The following is a 26,176-nucleotide window of genomic DNA, read 5'->3' as shown; positions in this document are numbered from 1 at the left end:
CATTCTTCTTTGCTCACTGGCCGCTCACAAGTTGGAATGTTAGAATTCTTGCATTTGCAAATTGTGGACAACACGGTGGCACAATGATAAACACTGCTGGTTCACAGCGCCAGGGACCCGGATTCGAATTTGAATCCCGGCTTGGGTCATTGTATGCGTGGAGTTTGCACATTTTCCCCGTGTCTGTGTGGATTTCCTCCGGGTGCCCCTGTTTCCTCCGTGCAGGTTAGGTGGATTGGCCATGCTAAATTACCGATTGGTGTCAGGGGGACTATCTGGGGTAAATTTAGGTGTGGCATTGTTAGTCAAGGACAGTATTACGGTGGCAGAAAGGACATTTGATGAGGACTCGTCTACTGAGGTAGTTTGGGCTGAGGTTAGAAACAGGAAAGGAGAGGTCACCCTGTTGGGAGCTTTTTATAGACCTCCGAAAAGTTCCAGAGATGTAGAGGAAAAGATTGCAAAGATGATTCTGAATAGGAGCGAAAGTAACAGGGTAGTTGTTCTGGGGGAGTTTAACTTCACAAATATTGACTGGAAAAGCTATAGTTCGAGTACTTGAGAGGGGTCGGTTTTTTGTCCAGAGTTTGCAGGAAGGCTTCCTGACGCAGTATGTAGATAGACCAACAAGAGGCGAGGCCACATTGGATTTGGTACTGGGTAATGAACCAGGCCAGGTGTTAGATTTGGAGGTAGGTGAGCACTTTGGTGACAGTGACCACAATTCGATTACGTTTACTTTAGCAATGGAAAAGGATAGGTATATACCAAAGGGCAAGAGTTATAGCTGGGGGAAAGGAAATTATGATGCGATTAGGCGAGATTTAGCTGGCATAGGTTGGGGAAGGAAACTGCAGGGGATGGGCACAATTTTAATGTGGAACTTGTTCAAGGAACAGCTACTACGTGTCCTTGATAAATATGTAGCTGTCAGGCTGGGAGGAAGCAGATGTGTGAGGGAACCGTGGTTTACTAAGGAGGTTGAATCTCTTGTGAAGAGGAAGAAGGAGACTTATGTTAAGATGAGACGTTAAGGCTCAGTTAGGGCGCTTGAGAGTTACAAGTTAGCCAGGAAGGACCTAAAGAAAGAGTTAAGAAGAGCCAGGAGGGGACATGAGAAGTCTTTGGCGGGTAGGATCAAGGAAAACCCTAAAGCTTTCTATTGGTATGTCAGGAGTAAAAGAATGACTAGGGTAAGATTAGGCCCAGTCAAGGACAGTAGTGGGAAGTTGTGCGTGGAGTCTGAAGATATAGGAGAGGCACTAAATGAATATTTTTCGTCGGTATTCACACTGGAGAGGGATAGTGTTGTTGAGGGGAGTACTGAGATGCAGGCTGTTGGACTGGATGGGATTGATGTTCATAAGGAGAAGGTGTTAGCAACTCTGGAAAGGGTAAAAATAGATAAGCCCCCTGGACCGGCTGGGATTTATCCTAAGGTTCTCTGGGAGGCGAGAGAGGAGATTGCAGAGCCTTTGGCTTTGATCTTTGTGTCGTCATTGTCTACAGGAACAGTGCCAGAAGATTGGAGAATAGCAAATGTTGTCCCCTTGTTCAAAAAGGGGAGTAGGGACAACGCTGGTAATTATAGACCGGCGAGCCTTACATCTGTCGTGGGCAAAGTATTGGAAAGGATTATAAGAGATAAGATTTATAATCACCGAGAAAGGAATAATTTGATTAGGTATAGTCAGCACGGTTTTGTGAAGGGTAGGTCGTGCCTCACAAACCTTATTGAGTTCTTTGAGAAGGTGACCAAAGAGGTGGATGAGGGTAAAGCGGTTGATGTGGCGTATATGGATTTCAGCAAAAAGTTTGATAAGGTTCCCCATGGTAAGCTTTTGCAGAAAATACGGACACATGTGATTGAGGGTGAGTTAGTGGTTTGGATCAGGATTGGCAAGCTGTAAGAAAACAAAGGGTGGTGGTTGATGGGAAATATTCATCCTGGAGTTCAGTTACTAGTGGTGTACTGCAAGGATGTGTTTTGGGGCAACTGCTGTTTGTCATTTTTATTAATGACCTGGATGAGGGCGTAGAAGGATGGATTAGTAAATTTGTGGATGACGCTGAAGTCGGTGGAGTTGTAGACAGTGCGGAGGGAAGTGGCAGGTTACATAGGGACATAGATAAGCTGCAGAGCTGTGCTGAGAGGTGGCAAATGGAGTTTAATGCGGAAAAGTGAGAGGTGATTCACTTTGGAAGGAGTAACAGGAATACAGAGTACTGGGCTAATGGTAAGATACTTGGTAGTGTAGATGAACAGAGGGATCTGGGTGTCCATGTGCATAGATCCCTGAAAGTTGGCACCCAGGTTGATAGGGTTGTTAAGATGGCGTACGATGTGTCAGCTTTTATTGGTCGAGGGATTGATTTTCGGACCCAGGAGGTCATGCTGCAACTGTACAAATCTCTGGTGCGGCCGCATTTGGAGTATTGCGTACAGTTCTGGTCGCCGTATTATAGGAAAGATGTGGAAGTGTTGGAAAGGGTGCAGAGGGGATTTACCAGGATGTTGCCTGGTATGGTGGGAAAATCGTATGAGGAAAGGCTGAGGGGCTTGAGTTTGTTTCCGTTAGAGAGAAGAAGGTTAAGAGGTGACTTAATAGAGGCATGCAAGATGATCAGAGGATTAGATAGGGTGGATAGTGAGAGCCTTTTTCCTCAGATGGTGTTGGCTAGCACGAGGGGAAATAGCTTTAAATTGAGGGGTGAGAGATATAGGACAGATGTTAGAGGTAGGTTCTTGACTCGGAGAGTAGTACGGGCAGGGAATGCCCTACCTGCAGCAGTAGTGGACTCGTCAACATTAAGAGCATTGAAATGGTTATTGGATAAACATATTAGGGGCGGCACGGTAGCACAGTGGTTAGCACTGCTGCTTCACAGCTCCAGGATCCCGGGTTCGATTCCCGGCTCGGGTCACTGTCTGTGTGGAGTTTGCACATTCTCCTCGTGTCTGCGTGGGTTTCCTCCGGGTGCTCCGGTTTCCTCCCACAGTCCAAAGATGTGCGGGTTAGGTTGATTGGCCAGGTTAAAAATTGTCCCTTAGAGTCCTGGGATGCGTAGGTTAGAGGGATTAGCGGGTAAAATATGTGGGGGGAGGGCCTGGGTGGGATTGTGGTCGGTGCAGACTCGATGGGCCGAATGGCCTCCTTCTGCACTGTAGGGTTTCTATGTTTCTATATTGGAACAGTGTAGATTAGAGGGGCTTTAGATTGGTTCCACTGGTCGGCGTAACATCGAGGGCCGAAGGGCCTGTACTGCGCTGTAATGTTCTATGTTCTAAATGTGTGGGGACAGGGAGTGGGTCGGATTGTGTTCCACGCAGACTCGATGGCCCAAATGGTATCCTTCTGCACTGGAGGAATCTATGATTGGATAAATTCAAATCTTCAGGTTACAAGTGAGCTGTCAGGATTTGTTTTTCCCCAGAGCTGTCTCATTTTTAAAAATTCATCCGTGGCACAAGGGCGACGCTGACTGGCCAGCATTTATTGTCCATCCCTTGTTGCCCTTGAGAAGGTGGTGATGAGCTACCTTCTTAGAACGCTGTAGCCCACGTTCTGAGGGTTGATCCACAATGCCATTACGGAGGGAATTTCAGGATTTTGACTCAGCGATTCTAAGGGATTGGAGTCATCTTTCCAAGTCAGGATCGCGAGTGGCTTGGAGGGGCACTTGCACCTGGTGCTGTCTCCAAACATCTGCTGCGCTTGTCCATCAAGATGGAAGTAGGCGTGGGTTTCGAAGGTGCTGTCTAAAAGAACTTTGGTGAATTTCTGCAGTGCATCTTGTCGCGAGTATACACTGCTGCTACTGAGCGTCGGTGATGGATGGAGAGGATTTTTGTGGGTTTGGTGCAAACAAGCTGCTTTGCCCTGGATGGCGTCAAGCGCCTTGAGCGTTGTTGGCGCTGCACCCATCCAAGCAAGTGGTGAGTATTCCATCACACTCCTGACTTGTGCCTTGTAGATGGTGGACAGGCTGTGGGGATTCCTTGCCTTTGACCTGCTCTTGTAGCCACTGTGTTTATGTGGTGATGCCAGTAAACTTGCTGGTCAATGGTAACCTGAAGGATGTTGTCGGGTGGGTGGTGTTCAATCATGGTAGCACCACTGAATGTCAAGGGGTGATGGTTAGATTGCCTCTTATTAGTTATGGTCATTGTCTGCCATTTGTGTGACTCGAATATTGCTTGCTACTTGTCAGCCCGAGATTGGATACTGTCCAGATTTTGTTGCCCATTGATTCCAATTTTGCTAGAGCTACTTGATTTCTCATTCGGTTGAATGCTGCCTTGATGTCAAGGGCTGTCACTCTCATCTCACCTCTGGCATTCAGCTCTTCTTTCCATGTTTTGACCAATGACGTCAAGAGTTGAGCGACACCGACGAAACCAAATTGGGCATCACTGAACAGGTTATTGCTGAGCAAGTGCTGCATGATAGTACTGTTGATGGCTCCTGCCGTCGCTTTATTGATAATCCGTAGTAGTCTGATGGGGTGGTAATTGATGTGTTGAATTTGTCCTGCCTGTTTTGTGCACAGGACATCATCCACTTTTTCAGGTAAATGCCAGTGTTTCAATTGCACTGGAAAAACTTGGCCAGGGCGGCAGCAATTTCGGCAGTACATGTCTTCAGTACAATTGCCAAAATGTTATCCGGGCCCATTGCTTTTGCAGTATTCAGTGCCTCCAAACATTTTTTGTTATCACATGTTGCGAACCGAATTGGCAGAGACTGGCAACTATGAAGCTGGGGACCACTGGAGGAGGCCGAGATGAATCATACACTTGTAACTTTTGGCTGAAGATCGCTGCGAATGCTTCTGTCTTACCTTTCGCACTGACGTGGTGGGCTCCTCCATTAATGAGGATGGGGATGTTTGTGGAGCCTCCTCCACCAGTGATTTGTTTGATTGTCCACCACCATTTATGACTGAATTTTGCAGCACTGCAGAGCTTGATCTGATACGTTGGTTGCGGAATCGCCTAGATCTGTCTATCACTTGCTGTTTATGCTGTTTGACATGCAAGTAGTCCTGTTTGGTAACTTCACCAGGTTGACACCTCACTTTTACTGGTGCTGCTCTGGGCCCTCCTGCAAAGTCCATTGAACCAGGATTGGTCCCTTCTTCACAAAGCTGCTCAGCCACAGCTACGCTCTTTTCCAACGTAAGTGCTCAATTTTCACTCTAAGACAGCCCCTAAGACTGCGAAAAATGGTTATAGCAAAATACTGCAATACCAGTCAACCGTTATATTCTACTTCTGGGCCTCCAGTTGGCGCGTGGCTTAGTTAGTCGAAGCGTCCGTCCAGTAAACTAGAGATTCCAATTTCATATACGATTCAATTTTACGTAGAAACAATGAACGTTATATTTACAGTTTCACGCCTGGAAGGTCATCTTCATTCACTGGCCTCGATTGCTGAGAGGAATAATTAACTGGTTTATGTTACTGCGTGCTATATGGGTGAAAATTTCGGAGAGGGAATGATTGTGCTTTCTCATGAAAATGCATCTTCGCAAGTTTGTGGTTCGCAATATTTTGATGTCTGACATTCATACTCTGCAGGAACCAACAGCATTTGAAATTGTTTACTCACTCCTGGAATCCACCTCCGTGCATTTGTAGCTTCCCAATCCAATTTATGCAATTTATATCTTCCCGAAATTGATGCAATTTTGAAAGGTTTCAAAGCGCAGAGCAGATAGCTGGGTAGCAACAGTTGACACATCACCCGTCACTGCTAAGGAGTGAGTTGTTGATGCAAGTTAAAAGATTAGGGGCGGCACGGTGACACTGTGGTGAGCACTGCTGCCTCACAGCGCCAGGGAGCCGGGTTCAATTCCGGATATGGTCACTGTCTGTGTGGACTTTGCACGTTCTCCTCTTGTCGACGTGGGATTACTTCGGGTGCGCCGGTTTCCTCCGAAGTCAAAAGATGTGCGGGTTAGATTGAGTGGCCATGCTAAATTCACCCAAGAGTCAGCCGATAAGCAGGGTAAATATGTGGGGTTACGGGAATAGGGTTGGATAGGATTGTGTTCGGTGCAGACTCGTTGGGCCGAATGGCCTCCTTCTGCACTGCAGGGGTTCTATGATTTTTGGAATGGAGTCAAAGGGAGGCTTTGTCACTGAGGCAAATGCGCTGGAGAGCAAAGAAGTAAATGGAAATGTCTATGAGGTCTCTCAGCAGACATTGACGGCAGCAGCAATGAAACAAGCGTGCAACCTGGCCTGGGGAGCTCATTCAGTCGAGCATCCAACATTTAACTTCAGGTCCAAGTCATGTTTGGGAGCCGCTTATGTGCTAACGTGTTGACTACTCCGGATTGAACACAGGTTGATGCGTTTTGTGGGGCCCAGGTGATTAATGAGCATTCAAACGCATTTATTTCTCCCTACAACTTTTTAAACTAATCATGATTTTTTTGACATCCTCAATGTCGTTAGCCTTTTCGTTGTCTAGTCTGTCAGGAAGGTATATTTGTAACTTGCTCTCCGTGGCAAATCTTAATTTTGCAGGATACGTGATCCCAACTGTGTCTGTTATTTTAACGCTGGCCCAATCATGATTTCTGAAAGTTTTAACATCACTGCTTATACTTGTGAACCATGCCCATCTCGAAAACAAACACAAACTGATTTTTGTTTCCATGGAGAATTATGCACCCAGACAGGTTTATCTGAATCTCTCGTGTTCGCAGTATATTTCCACAATTCAATGGCTGTCGATTTAGAACGTACTCCCATTCCCCTGCAGACAATTCCGGCAGATTAAGGAGAGATGATCGATAAGAAGTAGTAACTATTCAACGGTGCACTTTTCTTTTCTCAGCTATTCATTTTCAAAAGCTCTCCCTCCTCAGATAATCTCCCATCCAGTTTATCTCCGTTTGGTTTGATCATTATTATGGATTGTATTATTTTCACAAATCATTCACATCAAACATACTGGTTCATAATTTCATGCAAATCAATCGTGTTTTTTTTCAATTCTTTTATTGCTGGGCAATTCAGTGAGACAAAACCATAATATCGTCGATAGAGTTGTCGACAGTACACTTAATCTTTTGAGAGGGAGATGCGATTTGAATGGCAGATACCAAAAGGCATAAAATCAAGACTCTGGCTAAACAACTGGGACAAAATAAATGATATCTTGTATCGCTGGGCTTGGAATGGACTACTTCCTCCGATTCAGTACGAAACACTTGAAAGGAGTTCCATCTTACTTTGGAATTTGGAATTGTGTTCCATCGTGAATTCTGCATTTGCAAGATTCACGCCAAATTTCCAGAAGAAATACCAAGATCGGTCAGCACATAACTTCTGGGTTATTTTTATTAATTGGCCCGGTCAGTAACTGCCATGGTTTCTCTGTCGTTGATACGTCCGAGGTCACTGTTGGAATCCATCAATCGTTATTTGTGATGAATCAGTTACAAATGTGTTATCTTTATAGGAATATGTTCTACGCACTTGGGGGTGGGGAGGGGGGAGATCTAACATAAAATAAAGTGCGAAAATGGAAAATAACACTGACATCAACCATATGATAGACCATCGTAGGATTGTGCACATCAAATGGATGCACCTTCATCTTATCAGAAAGAAAACCATACCACGATGGAAAACGGTTACAGGTTTAGATTTTCAAGTAGGTTTTGCGAAATTAGATTTAGTTAAGTACTCATTTTTCCAACTAATCTCAGAATTTGTCTCCATGGATATTTCGCCCCATTCTTCAGCTCTTCTCTGAATTTGCTCTGGGTCACTGCATATATACATGGGTTTTGAAAGCAACTCAACAATTTCAGGAAAGACCCGGTTTCAGTGGCAATATATGCAGGGTTTGTGCGGTCGCCTCGATAATAAGTGCTGTTTGACAGTTTGGTAGTTACGAAACTCACAGCATATGTCAACCAGAGCAATATAAAAGTGACCGATATAGTGAACAATAAAATGATGGATTTCCTTCGGTTCTCAGTCTCGGAATCGCTGTGATCTTCACTCCGCTGACCCCGGAGTCTCGTGCAGACTCGATTGGCCACTAAAATGCATCGGACGGTTAAAGAATGAAACAAGACGATTAGAGAAAAGGGAAGCCAAAGGACCCAAGCGCTGTGAAACCAGACGTACGGTCTACCTGGAGATGAAGACAAAAAAGCCAAACTCGTCCGGCAGCCCCAGGGCATATTATTTATTATTTTTTGACGTTCGTGTGCAAACAAAACTGGAATGTTTTTTAATAAGACCAGCACCGAAATGGTTGTTACAACAGCGATTGAAGCTTTTTTGGTGCAAAACTTGATTTTAAGCTTCTGACAGCAGATTGCTACAAATCGGTCAAATGTGAAGGAGACTGTGAACCAAACAGAAAAATCTAGGTTGACAGTAGCCATATATAGAATGGTCCTGCACACAGGAGTTTGGGACAAGAATGAAAGTGGAAAGTGATAACTAAAAACATAGTATAACATTACATTAATGAAAATGACCAGTAGATCTGCTGCCGCCATCGTCAGCATGTAAACAGAGATGCATTTGGAAAGGCCACAATTTCCTCTGGAAAGTATCACAATTGTCAATATGTTTGCTGTAGGAGAGAGAGAAAGAAAGAAGGTAAATAACATTTCAGTGTCTGATGAAAATAGACATGGAGACAATTGGACAGACCAGGTAAATTCCTTCCATTTGATGACCAAAATTGGAAGGCCTGGGTCACATGATGTGAGCACCAGAGTGTGTATTTATTATGCTGTCTGCTTTACCGAGGCAGCGGGAAGTGCAGACGGAGTCAATGCAAGGGAAGCTGGTTTGTGTGATGGACTGGGCTACTTTCACAACGCCTTGCAGTTTTCTGCCGCCTTGGATGGAGCCGGAACCATACCAAGCTGTAATACATTTGGAAAGGATAGTTTCTATGGTGCAGCTGTAAAAAGAATAGTGAGAGTTGGAGTGGGCATGCCCAATTTCCTCAGCCTCCTGTGAAAACAAAGGCGTTGGTGGGCTCTCTTAACTATCGCGTTGGTGTGGACGGATCTGGATAAATATTTGGTGATCTGGACACCAGGAAACTTGAAGCTCCCGATAATTTTCCATTATATCCCCCATTGATGTAGAGAGGGGCATGTCCTCGAGAGAAGTGGGCTTCCATTGTGGAGGCTCAACTTCGATCCTTGGAAATCTTGATGCATGGCTTGCTGAGCATCTTATTTAATCAAGAGGACTTCGCCAGTTGAGAATTGTCCGTGAGCTCGTGCCCGCAGGCAGTTGAAGAGCTGCTGTGAGATTCTTCGTTGCGAGACTTTCATAATCTCGATTTGAGCACTGGGTGTCTTCACTTTCATGAAGGATATTTCATCCAGTTTTTGAAGCCGGAGTTCGGGTGGGAGACCTTGGCCAATGGTGTTGCGTTGTCTTAACCTCAATGCTTGTTGAAAACTGTGGGTGGTGGCCGATCGATGAATGTTCTTTGCCCACCAGGGGTCCCGGGTGTGGCTAACCTGGGCCCTGGAATGATGGCATGATAGAAGAGTGGAGATTTCGGTAAAGTTCTGGATGATTCTTCGATGTTCCTCAATATTATTTTAAATGTTTTTATAGAATTCCTACAGTGCAGAAGGGGGCCATTCGGGCCATCGAGTCTGCACCTACCACAAACCTACACAGACCCTATTCCCGTAACCCCGCATATTTACCCTGCTAATCCCTCTGACACTCGGGTGAATTTAACATGGCCAAGCAACCTAACGCGCACATCTTTGGAAGGTGGAAGGAAAACGATGCCCCTGGAGGAAACCCACGCAGAAACGTGGAGAATGTGCAAACTCTCTGCCACCGTGCCACCCAAATAGTCATGGTTGCGGCATTTTCCAACTCGATGTGCCGATTATAGGCCTGCAGTTCATCTGTAATCTGGACATGGTCCGCTTGTTACACTCCTGATTATGTGATGTTGTCTTTTATCCTGATAAGTGCATGCATTGCATACTGTTATGGTCATTGATCAGAACTGCAAGGTATATTATGCGGCCAGACCAGACCTCAGCAATTTTTTTTCTGTTTTGGCATAAATGTGAGCACAGATGCTTAACTCCAGGAGGAATCCCATTGACAAATTAGTGATCTTTATATCAAAATAATTTTTATTCATAACACAGTTTAAATGTAGTTCTAACAAAGGGAGAGAGTTCAACCATGAAAAATCAACGTTATTTAAAAATGAAAGGAAAAAGCTTTAATTTCTCACTTGTCACTGCTCAGTTCCAAATCATCAACATTGTCTTATAGATGAACAATCACACTTCAAATACAGTCCGCAACTATACGCACACTCGATAAAAGGTGCATAGACAGACTTGAAGCGCCAGAGAGAAATTTTGAGTTTCATCGCAACTTGTAGACTTCTATCTTCCAACACACCCCAACCAACACTGAAAAAAATCTCTAAACTGAAACTAAACTCGCAGAAAATCACTGCTGACAAGCATTGTCCTCCCACCATATTTTCACTTGACCCTGTCAATCAACCTAAGTGCACATTTCATTCCTTCAATCGAAGCCATGGGGAGATTTCCATTTATATAAAAAATCCCATCTGAAAAAAATCCCATTAGCTCCCTCCCAAACAAGCACTACATGATTAAAATGAATCAGTATCCTGCACTCACAGCATCTGAGCTGCATTCCTCCCACACATACCGACTACTTGCAGAATATGCATTCCTCTAAACATTATATATATAAATGGCCCGCTATCATCACATTTTCCCTTGGCTGTTACACTGTTATCCTGTAAATTCTGGATCGTTATATTTTATATCCTTGCTGATATATCTTTCTCTGGGTCATCCACAAATGGAGGGGGAGGGCGACTTGTGTTCGCTGGCCATACGCCCTCTTTTCACTTTTTTTCCTCTCGACAACACTCTGAGTGGTTTGTATATCTCAAAAGTCGTGCGATACATATTTTTTCTATGTGCTGCCCAGAATGAGTTAATGATTTCGGAGAAAACTTTGCTTTACACGGCACGGTAGCACAGTGCGTAGCGTTGCTGCTTCACAGCGCTAGGGACCTGGGTTTGTTTCCTGCCTTGGGTCACTGTCTTTGTGAAGTCTGCACGTTTTCCCCGACTCTGCGTGGGTTTCCACCAGGTACCCCGGTTTCCTCTCACATTCTGAAACACGTGATGGTTAGGTGCATTGACTCAAACAGGTGCTGGACTGCAGCAACTAGGGGAATTTCACAGTAATTCAACTTCAGTGTTAGTGTAAGCCTTACTTGTGACTAATAAATTTGATTTGCTTTACTTTTACCTTTGAAAAAGAATAGCACCACAGCAGGATAGGGGTTGGATGGCTAGATTTAGTAATTATTGAAATGGCCCTAAATCATCATTTTAGGTGAGGAAAGCCCATTAGAACCATTGGTGTGTTTGCCTTTGTTTTTGTCGGAAATTCTGCCTCTCAGAAATTATGTGCTTATCCAATGGCGGTGTATGCTGGCAAACAGGAGTGGTCTGGACTTTTCTTGCCCTTGTCACATCTGGTTGGTGGTAGTATGGGGAAGATGTGTGGTGGTATTCTCCCGATCATGGTTGATAGGCCTTTGAGTTTCCAGTATATTTGTGTTGGATTTCTGAGAGAGGAGGGCATCGTCTTGGTACCGGGGTCCACTTCGTGCAGACGGAAAGCAGCATTTAGGGATATCCCCCTGTCTCGATACTGTCTTGCAGTCTGCATTGTCCCAAGAGACTTTTTATTTTATTTTATTGCCTCATGAAAGAGTGTGCACCATCCTGTCACGTTTTTGTGGTCTGATCATATTGCTGTGTCTCCCCACACACACTTTTTCTCTGTTATCCTCTCAATGTCCGTACAAAAGAAAGCACGGCCACAAAGGTAGGGACTATGATTGCTGACTCCTTAAATTATTTGTATTAATCTATGCTTGTCTTCTTGCATATGTGTGAAATGACGATCGTTCTGGACTGTGCTCAATCCTGGGAATTTTTGCATTTCGCACAGAATATAAAGTTGAAAATTCTCAATAAAAACGGTATTAAAAATGGAACCCCACCCAGACCTTTAATAAGCGGCTGGGGATCTAACTCTTCGCTGAATGACAAGGCAGTCAGAATTTCGCTCACATGTATGCAACATTCAGTGAATATTCTCATCACATCAGTCAGGTTTCCTGATAAAGGAAAACAGAGATGGTGCGATCAAAATGCTGATGATATTGTCCCGGCAACTATCCATTATAAAATGCTGTAAACGTCTTCCCTTATCCAATCAGTGGTATGAACAAATAAACAGTTAACATTTATCAACAACAAATGGGTTACAATGACTCACCGGGAAGACCAACAGCTGTGAGAATCGGGTAGTAAATCTCTTTCACCAACAAAATAACTGGTTTCCCCATTTTCTGTGAGAAGGGATGACTTCTGGAGGAGTTGAAAGTCTGACTGGCCTATGGATGAATCACTGGAAGGCAATCCATATTTATTCTCGTATGAAATCTCCAGGGAGCCCAAGAGGTGTCACCATCAGTAACATTATTTACTATTATAGAATCCCGACAGCGCAGAAGGCGGCCATTCGGCCCATCGTGTCTGCAATGAACACAATGCCGCCCAGGCCCTTCCCCCACATGTTTTACCTGCTAATGCCCTAACACTAGGTTCAATTTAGCATGCCCAACAACCTAACTCGCACCCCTTTGGATTGTGGGAGGGAACCGGTACAACTGGAGGAAACCCACGCAGACACAGAAAAATGTGGAAACTCCACGCAGACAGTGACCCGAGGCCGGAATTGAACATGGGTCTGTGGCGCTGTGAGGCAGCAGTGCTAACCGCCATGCCGCCCAAATCACTTAACAAATTAACTTTTCTGATAAGCAGAACACAGTCCCTTTCTTCCTCCACAACACATCACCATACCATTTCGGTTTTGTATCAGCTAAATTATTTCAAGTATCTATAATCTTAACTGATCAATCAGAACTTGGTTCCAGCTTTTCTTCATTCTTGTCACCTCACACAGTTATATCAGAATCCGAAACCCATTAATATCCTGCCCTTATCATATCTCTTCTTGCCGTTGCTTAACTTTCAGCAGTATATGACGATGTTGACTCACAGACGTCTTGTAGAATTTTCCTTCCAATTTCTTTGTATTGCAGAAGAATCCACTGCAGTTGTTCTAATTAAATACACCAACCAGAGCAAATCCATAGCTTGCATTTAATTTCTTTGTTTCCATTTTCTGACAGTCCACATTCTATACAATTGTAACATTTCGCTTCCTCTTTCCCTTGACTCATAATAATTTCGGTTCATTCACCCTCTTAGGACTCGTACAGAGATTACAAGCACTGTTTATCCGGAGTATTGATAGATATACACCTTTCTTCCAAAGTTATTATCCCAATGTTATTCTTCAGTTCTCTCCACATTCAGCCATCCTGACGACAAAACCCAAATTCGACTGCAACATTATTGACCATGGCACTTCCTGGATCATTTTCTGAGTTAGAATAGCAATGGGAATCAGGAATACTAGAGAGCACAATGCCGATCCTTGGTGCAATCCAAATTTGACGTCGAAACCCTCCCTTACGAATTTTTTTTGTATTCTTGACTGGCGCCTGCTTTTCCATGTCCTCTAATACGCGTATGCACATCTCGGGGATCCCAAGCGTTTTACGTATTTCGTCGCGAAATTCCCAGGCATAAGTCTCCTCCAGGTAGTTGAATATGATTTTCACGCTGTACGTTTCTTCCAGATATTTCTGCATGACTGCTCTCAAAACAAAATGTCACCGGTGATACTTCTCACTGGCATGAATCGAACCAGCTTTCATGGATTTCCATTCTTTTACTCAGTCCTTGGTCCCTTACATTGTCCATATTTTGAAGGCATGTGGTGGGTGTTTCATTCGTCGTTTTTGTTGTTGTTTACAATGTCACCTTTTCCTTTGAATATTGGTGCAAAATTAGTTGACTTGGATTAAATTTATTTCCCTGACCAATTCGGGTAAACGTTTTCACGATTGGGACTATATGTTCAGCTAGGTGGCTCCATTTATCGTCTGTAATCTCAACTGGTCACTCACCGTTACCATTTTTCATTCACTTCACTGTGGATGATTTGATTTACGCCCTAATTCTCCCAGCTGTTGGTCTTCCCGCTGTGTTATTGTGTTGGTTGTATTCCAGTCATTTACTGCTACCTCTTCGGTCTTTATTTTTGGGAGTTCCGCATTTATATCCTGGTTAGATATTGACCTCAACTCATCCTTCATGTCTAAGGATTGGAGAGCTGCATCCTTCATGAGCTGGGTCAGTCTCCGAACTTTTTAAAATCAATCTCCAACAACTGCTTTTCTCAATGTAGCTTTCTGTCACCCTTTGATTCCGAAACTTTGATATGTTTCATGCAAAGCCTTTCTCTCCAAACGTTTTTCTTTAATTTTGTTTTCTGGTAATATTCTTAATCTTCTTTGAAAGTGATTGTTTCCATTTCTTCAACGGGATCGTTTTTTCATTGTACTTTCTTTATTGTTTATTGCACCACCATTTTCCCAGCCTAAGCCACCCTGAACATCGTTCACGACACTTTTTCACTTGCGTTTTCCACCAGTGTGTTTGTTGTAACTTAGTTTCTGTCCCTGAGCTATCTCAGCATTTGCTCCCTGAATCCCTCCTTTCACTTTTGGGTCTTTGACCTTTGCATTCTGATGCTTTGAGAACCAGATGATCTGTCCTCTGCCATTTTACTTCAATTGCAATCAGCTCTGTCCATGGCAGTCTATGTTGGATGACCATTGTCTTGCGTGAGGATGCTTTTCAGTTATTTGCCACATTAGCATATTTTACTTGATTTAATCCAGCTGTGTGTCCCTGCGACCAATATTGTAGTTCAAGGTGGTTTCTGAGTTTTCTGCAGCAGGTATATTATCAACTATTGCAGTGACTTCTCAAAACCCACGATCCTGGACCCACCATCATTTGCTTCTGCATATCCATGTCCAGAATGGATAATCTAGTGTCCCACTCTTTCTTTCCTATCATGTCACCTCTTATTTGTGACTGTTTGTTTTCTTTTTATTCCATTGTATACGTGCTCCCAGAAATCTTCTTTCTATTTTAGAGAACCGCTCCGTGATGCATAATCAGGTCGATTTGAGGTATGTTAATGTGAATGTATTATTGATCGGTATTATCATAGAATTCCTTCAGTGCAGAACGAGGCCATTCGGCCCACCGATTCTGCAGTGACATCAATCTCACCCGGACCCTATCACCGGACCCCCATGTATTTACCCTGCCATACCACCCCCCCCCTCACCCACCCCGCCCACCCCCGTCAGTAAGGGGCAATTTAGCATGGCGAATCAACCGAACCACACATCTTTGGGAGAAAACCGGAGCCCTCAGGTGAAGTCCACGAAGACAAGGGGAGAGCGTGTAACTCCATACCGTCACCCGAGGGCGGAATTGAACTTGGGTCCCTGGCGCTGTGAGGCAGCAATGTGCCACCGAGTTAATGCTTGAGATGATATGACTCTCCCTCAGAACTCTTCAGCTCTGAAGATATGTCTTTTTGAAACAATCTGTTTCTCTCTGAACAGATGTTGCCTGACTTGCTTAGGTTTTCCACCTTTTTCTATTTTAACATAATTTCTTCAAACGGTTGGAGGTCTACAACTATTCTCTGATTACACCGATTTGCTGGAAAAATTATTTGAATGTGAGATATGGCCATGACAGTATTGTTAACATCAGCGGATATCGCACCTCCAGGAAATTTCTGTTTGCAATCAATGGAGAAAAATGAAAGGCATGACAAGAAAAGATATGAATCCTTACTTATTTTAAATGCAGCCCGAGAAAGAGCTCAGCTGGATTTCGAAGTATGAGTCACATAGAAGAAGTGAGAAACAGAGTTACTGTGAGTGCTAACATTTACACCAATGTCACTTTTGATAATGCAATCCATAACTCTAAGGATGAAATATAATCAAACCAGTGCTCAATGATGCAGCATCAAATGCATCTATCATTCAATAGTGTAATTTATGAAAATGCTCATTTGCAGGTAGACAGGCAAAGAAAACTACAGTTTGAATGAGTTGAAATTCGTTAAATGTCGAATGATGAGATATGATTGTCTCCCAATTTTGCTGCGTTCGTATTATCCAGCTACAAAAAATCAACAGGGATGAACATAAGGCATATTAAGAGAACAGACCAGGCGCTGGCAAAGTGTGAGGTTTAATGAGGAGAGGGAGATGGGTTGGCGGGGGGAAGGGTGGGCGAGGTAATAAGCAGTGCTTTTGAGAGCAGATCTCAGATCTCTGTAGACACGGCTTCAAATTGCGCAATGAAGAGAGCGGAGAACTGTAAAATACAACAATAACAAGGTGCATTGCTACTTTAAACAATCAGTAAAGCGGAAGGAGAAATAATGAGCAGTTATTTTGAATTTCAGAGGATAACTAAGTTGTAGGGCGTACAATCTGAAATGAGATTGGAATCAGATTCCATTGAAACAGTCAAAATGCAAATTAATATGAACCTAAAGGAAAATAATTTCCAGAGCAATTCGGGGAGGATTGAGAAACTAAATTGAGAGTTGCTTCAAACGTCGTCAGAGACGAGATGGGCCGACAGGCGTCCTTCTGAGTTGTGCGATTCTATGATTCTACCAATTTGACTTTCACCTGAACTGGGGAAAAATAACAAAAAAACTCGGCTCGAGACACGAACGCCGATGAATTTCTGCCGGCTATCCCGAGAAATTGACTGATGTTTGGGTTCGATCATTTGATTTCTTAGGAACAGAACATAATGCAGAATATGTGAACCTGGCTCAGGAAAGAGTTTGAAAATAACAAGGAGGGTGGAAAAGTTTACAAGGAAAAGCGGGAGCTTCAGTTTCAGGATTGGCAAGGTGCTTTCATTTGAATTTGATTTTTATGTGGGAAAAAAACCGTACCAGGATTCGAACCAGCATTCTTCCATCAACGTCACGATTCGTACTGGAATCAAATGTTTTATCCATTTGGATATGTGGCTGCGTGCAGAAAAAAATACTTAATTCTCTTCAGAGTTTAATAAACAACATTCTTTTATTAATTTTAAGTTCTAGTTTCCTGTGCATGCACTGTTCAATGCCTGCTTGGCACAAACAGCTGTTCCTCTCTTTGGATCTTCCATTAAGTTATGAAGCCTCGTAAATCAATTCGTTTTCTCCTCAGCAGTCTTTCAGTTTCATTCCTCCGCAACTCACTTCCCCTCTTGAGCTTCCCTGGAACTCTCTTCAATTCCAGACTTAAACGTCTGTTCAGTCCTTACATTTAAACGACTGGCTGACCCTTTAACCACGTCCTTCTGCATGATTTATGCAGATTTTGCCAAGGTTTGGAGATGTTATGGGGAACAGATAAGCTCAGTAAAACATTTGTTTTCCACTGGCTCCGAATCTAGGACTAAGGGCCACAGTAAAAAAGAACTGAAGCCGGGGATTTCAGCATTGAAGGTAGGAAGCTATTCGGCACACAGTTTTAGAACTTTGGGTCTCCCTTCCGTTTAAAGTAATTAATGCTTGGCCTATTGTTTTATTTTAAATCTGAGATTGATAGAGGTTTGCTAAATTTAGTACTAATTAAGATACGGGGAAACGCGATCATATGGAGATAGTCGCCAGTTAAGCACATTTTCGTTGAAAAACTGAGCAAGCTGAAGTTTCTAACTGTTTCGAAAACAGCAAAGTTTGAGGACCAGCACCTCAACTTGCGACTCTATCACGCTCTCAACTCAGCACTAAGCTGAAGAATAATCTCAGATCATAATGTCTGTCTCTGTATTGTTTCATACTCATTTTTGCCAGTTCTTTTTTATTTTCTTATAACTTTATTAATTCCTTTACTTTGCATTACGGCAGCTGTTATTCAGCCATCGGCGCCCACCCTCTAAACTGACAGAACCTTTCTATCTTTATTATAACAATTTTCAATCGCTTTGGGTTGTGAAGCGTGAAACCATTTGACCTTATCTGTCGCCCACCTACCCCCCACCCCCGCCCCTCCCGCTCTACCATTCAGCTGCTCAAAGCCTCTTATCTTTGTGACCATACTGTATCTTTAAGAAATGCACTTTAGTCTTGTTCCTCTGCAGGTTTTCCAGCAGGTCCGAGAATTTCATTGGCGCCGCGACGTCTGTAACTGGTGTCCTCCGATGGCTACTGAAGCAATATAATAGCCATCATGCTGACGTCAATCTGGACTAGTGCAGTGTCGTGGGGTTTAATGGTCCTTTGGGGATTGCCGAGTGGAGCATTATTGGGCGTGGTTGACAGATCAGCTGACATGGCGGCAGAAAGTTTTCCTTTCTCCACAGAAAAATCCAAATTTAGGTTTATTTCTCATTTGCTGATTGAAAATGGTGGAAGAAAGCACGGTCTCTCTCCCTATCTTTCTTTCTCCAAAAGCTTGCGAAAAGTTTGATTTAATTTGATTTATTATTGTCACATTATTAGTATACACTTAAAAGTATTGTATCTTGCATGCTATAGGGAAAAAGAATACCGTTCATAGAGAAGGAAAGAAGAGAATGCAGAATGCAGTGTAGTCATAGCTCGGGTGCAGAGAAAGATCAACTTAGTGCGAGGTATGTCCATTCAAAAATCTGATGGCAGCAGGGAAGAAGCTGCTCTTGAGTCGGTTGGTACGTAATCTCAGACTTTTGTATATTTTTTCCGATGGAGGAAGGTGGAAGAGAGTATGTCCAGGTGCGTTGGTTCCTTCATTATGCTCGCTGCTTTTCCGAGGCAGCGGGAAGTGTAGCCAGAGTCAATTGACGGGAGGTTGGTTTATGTGATGGATTGGGCTTCATTCACGACCCTTTGTAGTTTCTTGCTTTCTTTGGCAGAGCAGGAGACATACCAAGCAGTGATACAACAAGAAATAATGCTTTCAGTGGTACATCTGTAAAACTTGGTGAGAACCGCAACTGACCTGACAAATTTCCTTAGTTTTCTGAGAAAGTAAAGGGTTGGTGGTCTTCCTTAAAAATAGAGTTGGCATGGGGGGACCGGAAATGTTGCTGGCGACCTGGACACCTGAACGCCTGAAGCTGTCGACAATTTCTACTTTGTTCCCATTGATGTAGACAGGACAGGTGTTCCACGAAGCTTCCTGAAGTTGATGTCTATCTCCTTCATTTTGTTGACATTGAGGGCGAGATTATTGTCGTTGCACCAGTTCACCAGATTCTCTATCTCATTCCTGTACTCTCTCTCGTCATTGTTTGAGATCCGACCAACTATGGTGGTGTCACCAACAAACTTGAAAACCGAGTTGGAGGGGAATTTGGCCACACAGTCGTAGGTATATAAGGAATATAGTAGGGGCTGAGGACACAGCCTTGTGGGGCACTGATGTTGAAGATGGTCACGAAGGAGATGTTGCTGCCTATCCTCACTGATTGCGGCTTGTGGGTGAGGAAGTTCAGGATCCAGTCGCAGAGGGAGGAGCCGAGCCCCAGGCCACATTTTTGGAGATGAGTTTCGTAGGAAATATGGTGTTGAAGTCTGAGCTGTAGCTCATAAATAGGAGTCTAATGGAACAATCAAAATATCAGCAAGCGGTGGCACAGGACAGTGAGGGTGAACTTGACTGTCACTGTGTGACAGGCCAGGGCAGGAAACGTAAAGAAAAATATGCAACACAGAGCAAATACAGAATTATAAACAACTGTAAAAAATCAAAGATAAGTGTTATTTACCTGAATGCACAAAGCATTTGCAACAAGATACGTGAGTTGATTGAATAGACTGCAATCTCTGAGTATGATGTATTAGCTATTACAAAAATACGATTGCAGGGTGATCAGGTCTGGGTGCTCAACATTCCAGTGTATACAATCTTCCAAAAGAACAGGTCAAAGGGCAAAGGAGGTGGGGTAGTGTTGTCAGTCAAGGAAGGTTTCAGAGCAGTGCTGAGTCGTGGTATAAAGACAGTGGATAGTGATGTACAATCTGTTTGGGTTGAAATCATGAATATCAGGGACGGAAGTTAAGGATGGAAGTAATCTATAGACCCCCAAAATGTGACCTCATGGAAGTCAGAGCATTAAAAGGGAAATTTTTTGAAGGAAATTGTAATTATCATGGGACATAGTAATCTGCATATTGATTGGACAAACCAAACCAGCAAGGAAAGCATAGAAGAGGAACTTGCGGCCTGTATCAGGGATTGTTTTTTAGAGCAGTACGTTGTGGAACCGACCCAGGAATAGACTATTTTAGATATGAGTTTGTGTAATGTGAAGGGATTAATTTAAGATCTTGTTGCTAAGGATCCCAAAAGGGCTAGTGACCACAAAATGATAAAATTCCAGATACAGTTTAAGCGTGAATGCAACAGGTCCGTAACCAATGTCTGCAACTTAGATAAAGGCAATTACAATGGTACGAAGGAGGAATTGTCTCAGGTGAACAGGCTTAAACAAGCTAAGATAAAGGGTGAATAGAAGAGCAGTGGCAGATATTCAGACAGGTGTTTCAGAATGCTCAGCAGGAGTTTTGACCCAATCAAAAAGAAGGATTCTACGAAACATCGATATAATATATGGTTAAAAAGGAGGTCAAGGATAGTTTGAAATTGAAAATCAGGATTTGAAAAATGGCAAGGGATACAAGTGGACCAGGGGACTGGGACGAGTTTAGGATCCAGCAGTAAAAGGCTTTAAAAATCATAAGAAGGGAGAAAATGAATTTTGAGAGAAATAATTAATGCATCATTAAAACAACGGATAAGCGTTTCTATGGGTCTGTAAACAGGAAGCAGGCGGCTAAGGTGATTGTGCGAACTCTACTGAATGGTATGTGGGCCTTCATAGAGAGAGGGTTTTAGTATAGAAATACGGATGTTTTGCTGCAATTGTCTCGGGCGTTGTTGACGCCACACCTCGACTATTGTGTGCAGTGTTGGTGTCCTTATCTGACGAAGGATCTTCTTGCTACATAGGGAGTACACCGAAGGTTTACCATGCTGATTCCTAGGATGGTAGTTCTGCCATATGTGGAGAGACTAAGTCGGTTAGGATTACATTCACTGCAGGTTAGAAGAGTGAGAGGGGATTTTATAGAAACTTGCAAAATCCGAATAGCTTTAGACAGGGTGGGTTCAGAAAGAAATATTCATGCTGTTGGAGGAGTCCAGAACTAGGGGTCATAGTTTGATGGGGGGTGGGGGGTGTAAACAATTTATAACTGAGGTGAGGAGACATTTCTTCACCCAAAGGGGGGTGAATGTGTGGAATTCAGTACCACAGAATGTAGTTCAGGCCAAAACGTTGCCTGATTTCAAGAAGAAATTAGTTATAGCTACTGGGGCCAAAGGGATCAAGGGATATGGGAAGAAGGAGGGATCAGGACATTGAATTCGGTGATCAGCCAAGACCAAAATGAATCGCGAAGCAGGCTCGAAGGGTCGAATGGCCTATTCCTGCTTCTAGTTTCTATGTTTGTATGAACAAGGCTGGTGGATTGATAACAGCAAACAAAGAAATGCAGATACACCAAATATTTTTTGCATCATTCTTCGCCATGGATGACATTGCAAATGTCTCTCAGATGCCGGATGGGGTGATTTCAAAGAACATGGTGGAATATACAAAAATACCAATCACAAAGAATCGAATATGAGATAAACTCAAGGGTCTAAAGGTGTATACTCTCTGAAGCTGAAAATAATGAGTGATGAGAAGACATTTTTTCTTTCAAAGATTTGCATATCTTTGAATTTCTCTATCCTAGATGGTTGGTCACGCTCAATGTACTCACAACTGAGGATCGAGATTCTTGAATACTGAGCAGATCAAGGGATATGGGAACAGTCCTGGGTTAATTCTTCAGCTCGATTGGAAGAATCCTTTGTTACACAAATAAATCACGGAGAGGAAAACAGAGTGACAAACAGACAGACATGCAAAATGGTCAGATAGTGAATAGAATACAACAAAGTGGGTCACCAACCTATTCCTCCATTAGACGAAATTCATAAAGAGAAATTAAAACACTTCCTGAGGACAAAGGTCCGCTGGGAAAGGAGTTCATAAAGAAAAACGCACGGAATAATAACATGTTAAAAATCAACAAAATGCAATTGGAGGAAGGAAGAAGTTAAATACTGAACTTGGGAGGACTAATTTGGAAATTCACTATATTACAAACGGTGTCCGGAATGGGTGATAATCCTCCAGGTGGGCTATGATCAGCTGTTCAGAAACGTTCAAGATACCTGCTTTCGTTCTGCAGTCACGTTTCTGGTTTTAGTGTGGGCTCTGAACTTTGACACCAGTGGATTGAACATTGCTGCTCAAGTTATTGTTTCTGATTCTGTCACTTATACACAATCTTTATCTACACACGCCATATCTATATTTGAGGCATTTCCACTTTGAATTCTGTGTGTTATTTCAAATGAAAGTTACTTCTCCCAGTCGGGAATTTGAACACAGGAACCCCCTTGATGGCGGGGTTTGTACCTACTAAAGGTAATGAGGAATGTTGGCTTTAACTTTACTGATCATGGGACAATTCAATGTCTACTTTACAGAAAGCTGCCAATTGGCGGTTTAATATTCATTATAAATTCCAGATTGGAATTCAAACACAATCATTTCACTTGGGGAAGGTATCCTGCCACCCTTCAAGTCTCACTTCGAGGTAACTGAAGGAGACCCGCAGCTCCACCAGTCCCACGTTCGTGGTTAATTGTTGCATACGTTTTTGTCATTGGGGGCTCAAAGCCCGGATTTCTCTTTGAAGGCATAGTTGTGAGTGGACTCGCTTGGCAGGTTGGACACCAACATTCTATTCACATCGGGAGAATTTTTGATTACAACAAATGCATCGCACCACATTGACATCAGCATTTGAAATGTGTTCATAAGTGGTTCACAGTGTGAGCAGATAAAAAATTTTCTCAGCGAAATTCAGAGTCAGGAACAACGGTCTTTATTCTGTGATGCCACGATATCAGAGTCTTTGAGTAGCAGTGTTCTTCACACCGACGGATAGGCGGCATTTATGGGTGTGTCCGAACACAGATCTTGCACCTTACTGAGCTGAATGGGAATTGCTGCAAAATCAGTGAATTGGTAGCTTGCATCGAGAACAATTTGCGGAAACAAAACTGTTTAAAACCGAATGGAACCGGCCATGTTTGATTTAGAAATTAATAACGAGCGAGAATTCATTTATCACCTGATATTAATCGATATATTTTAAGTAACGACAATAATGTCACACCGCAACATTTATGGTAATATCTGCCACCATTTTGTTCCGTTTTAAGATGTTTCCCCTCTTATCTTAATTGATTTCGTCCATTCAGGGGCATGCCATTCATCCGGCCATTGTTCGTTTCTTTACAGATCCCATTACCTCCCTCAGACCTTGCAGCTTTTTTAGCCATTTCGTCGCATTTTTAATTGAATCTCTCCAACTCTCCATCCTATCACATACTTTCCCTTTTATTCTTTTTGCAACACTCCACCTGCGGTATAAGAATAGAACAGCGAAAGCAGCTTGTTCTCACACACGTTAGCTATAACATAACACAGAGACCCAGCGACACAGACAGCTCATCAGTTCCACAGGCACTGACATCAGAAGTAGTCAATTCCACTATAATTCCAAATTCCAGGGATATATTTTAATCTAACATTCAAACAGCGTAAGAGGGAAACACGACTTTTCTATTTCATTCCAAATCAGTCCCACTGACAGATTTATACAAGAATGCCAGCACCCAAATCACATCTGCGATAAAATTGATCGGGACTGTGTGAATCTCACAATATTAACCCAGAGCAGGTGGTCGACGGATACAGATTTAATCCAAATCCTGCCGCAATGTGTGATTTAAGTTACAATGTCATTCACAGTCCTGCGCACAGTTATGGAGATTTGCTAATGGAAAAGCATAATGCCGCGGATGCTGGAAATCTGAAATTAAAAGAACAGAAAATGGGGGAAATACGCAGCAGTTCTGAAGAAAAGTCATAAGGATTTGAAACACAAACTATTTTTCTCTCTCCACAGATGGCGCCGGGCCTTTTGAGCTTTGACAGAGTTTTGTGTTTCATTTGAAACTTTCGCACTCTCATCATGCATTTACATTGACTGGAAAATTCAGCATTTTTCTTTGCTCACTGATCGCGCGCAAAATTGAATGTTAGAACTTTTGCATTTGCAAATTCAAATCTTCAGGGTGCAAGCGAGCAGTCTCAATATTTTTAATTAATTCATGGCACATGGGCAACGCTGACAGGCCAACATTTATTGCCCATCTTCTGTTGCCCTTGAGCAGGTGGTGGTGAGCTGCCTTCTTCAAACGCTGCAGTCCACGTGCTGTGGGTTGACCCACAATACCGTTACAGAGGAAATTCCAGGATATTGACCCAGCAATGTAAAAGAACGGCGATATATTTCCAGGTCAGGATGGTGACTGGCCTGTTGGGGAACTTTCAAGTGGTGGTGTTTCCATATAACTGCTGCCCTTGTCATTCTAGATGGAAGTGTTCGTGGGTTTGAAACGTGCTGTCTGAGGATCTTTGGTAAATTTCTGCAGTGCATCTTGTAGATGGTACATGCTACTGCAACTGAGTGTCGGTGATGGAGAGAGTGGATTCTTCTGGATGTGGAGCCAATCAGGCGAACTGCTTTGTTCTGGATGGTGTCAAGCTTCTTGAGTGTTGTTGGGGTATTCCATCACACTCCTGACTTGCCTTGTAGATGGTGGACAGTCTTTGTGGAGTCAGGAGGTGAGTTAGACGCTGCATTATCCCTGTCATCTGACCTGCTCTTGTAGCCATTGTGTTTATATGGCGAGTCCGGTTGACTTGCTGGTCAATGCCAACCCCAAGGATGTTGACAGGGCGATTTAAAACTGGTAGCACCATTGTGTGTCAAGGGGTAATGGTTAGATTGCCTCTTATTGGCGATGGTCTTTGCCTGATACTTGTGTGACCCGAATATTACTTGCCACGTGTCAGCCAAAGTCTGGGTATTGTTGCATTTACAGTAAGAAGTTTAACAACACCAGGTTAAAGTCCAACAGGTTTATTTGGTAGCAAAAGCCACACAAGCTTTCGAGGCTCTGAGCCCCTTCTTCAGGTGAGTGCTGGGTTGCATTTAAACATGGATTGCTCCAGTCTTTGATAAGTTGTGAATAGTGTTGAACATTTTGCAATCATCGGCGAACATCCCAACTTCTGACCTTATGACGGAGGGAAAGTCATTGACGAAGCAGCTGAAGATGTTTGGCCCGAGGATACAATGCTGATGGACCGCTGCATAGAAATACTGGAGTTGAGTTCACTGACCCCCTCAACACAACAATCATCCTGTGTACTAGGGGTGACTCCAACCATCAGAGCGTTTGCCAACGATGCCCGTTGATTCTGGTTTTGCTAGGGCTGCTTGATTTCACACTTGATTGAATGCTGCGTTGTTGTCAGGGGTTCTCACTCTCATCTCACCTCTGGCATTCAGCACGTTTTTCCAGGTTTTAAACAATGAGGTCAAGAGCTGAGAGACATTAGCGATATCAAACTGGGCTCCACTGAGCAGGTTATTGCCGAATAAGTGTTGCTTGACAGCTCTGTTGATGGTTCCTTCCATCACTTTACTGATGATCAAGAGTAGCCCGATGGAACGGATATTGCTGGGATTGAATTTGTCCTGATTTGGGTACAGGTCATTCTCCAAATCGTTGGGTAAATGACAATGATTTAATCGCACTGGAAGAAGTTGACTGGGGGAGCAGCAAGTTAACAGCACGAATTTTCAGTGCAATTGTCGGAATGTTATCAGGGCCCATTGCTTTTGCAGTATTCAGAGTCTCTAGCTGTTTCTTGGTGTCACTTCGAGTGAAACGAATTGGCTGGAGACTGGCATATTTGAAGTTGGGGACCACTGGACGAGGCCGAGATGAATAATCCACTTGGAACTTTTGGCTGAAGGTTGCTGCGAATTTGTCAACCTTATCTTTTGCACTGAGTGCTGGGGCCCTCCATTACTCAGGATGAAGATGCTTGTGGGGCCTCCTTCACCAATATTTATTTGATTGTCCACCAC

The sequence above is a fragment of the Mustelus asterias genome, chromosome 16 (assembly GCF_964213995.1).
Source record: "Mustelus asterias chromosome 16, sMusAst1.hap1.1, whole genome shotgun sequence".
NCBI classification, from domain to species: domain Eukaryota; kingdom Metazoa; phylum Chordata; class Chondrichthyes; order Carcharhiniformes; family Triakidae; genus Mustelus; species Mustelus asterias.
This window is presented reverse-complemented; position numbering follows the sequence as displayed.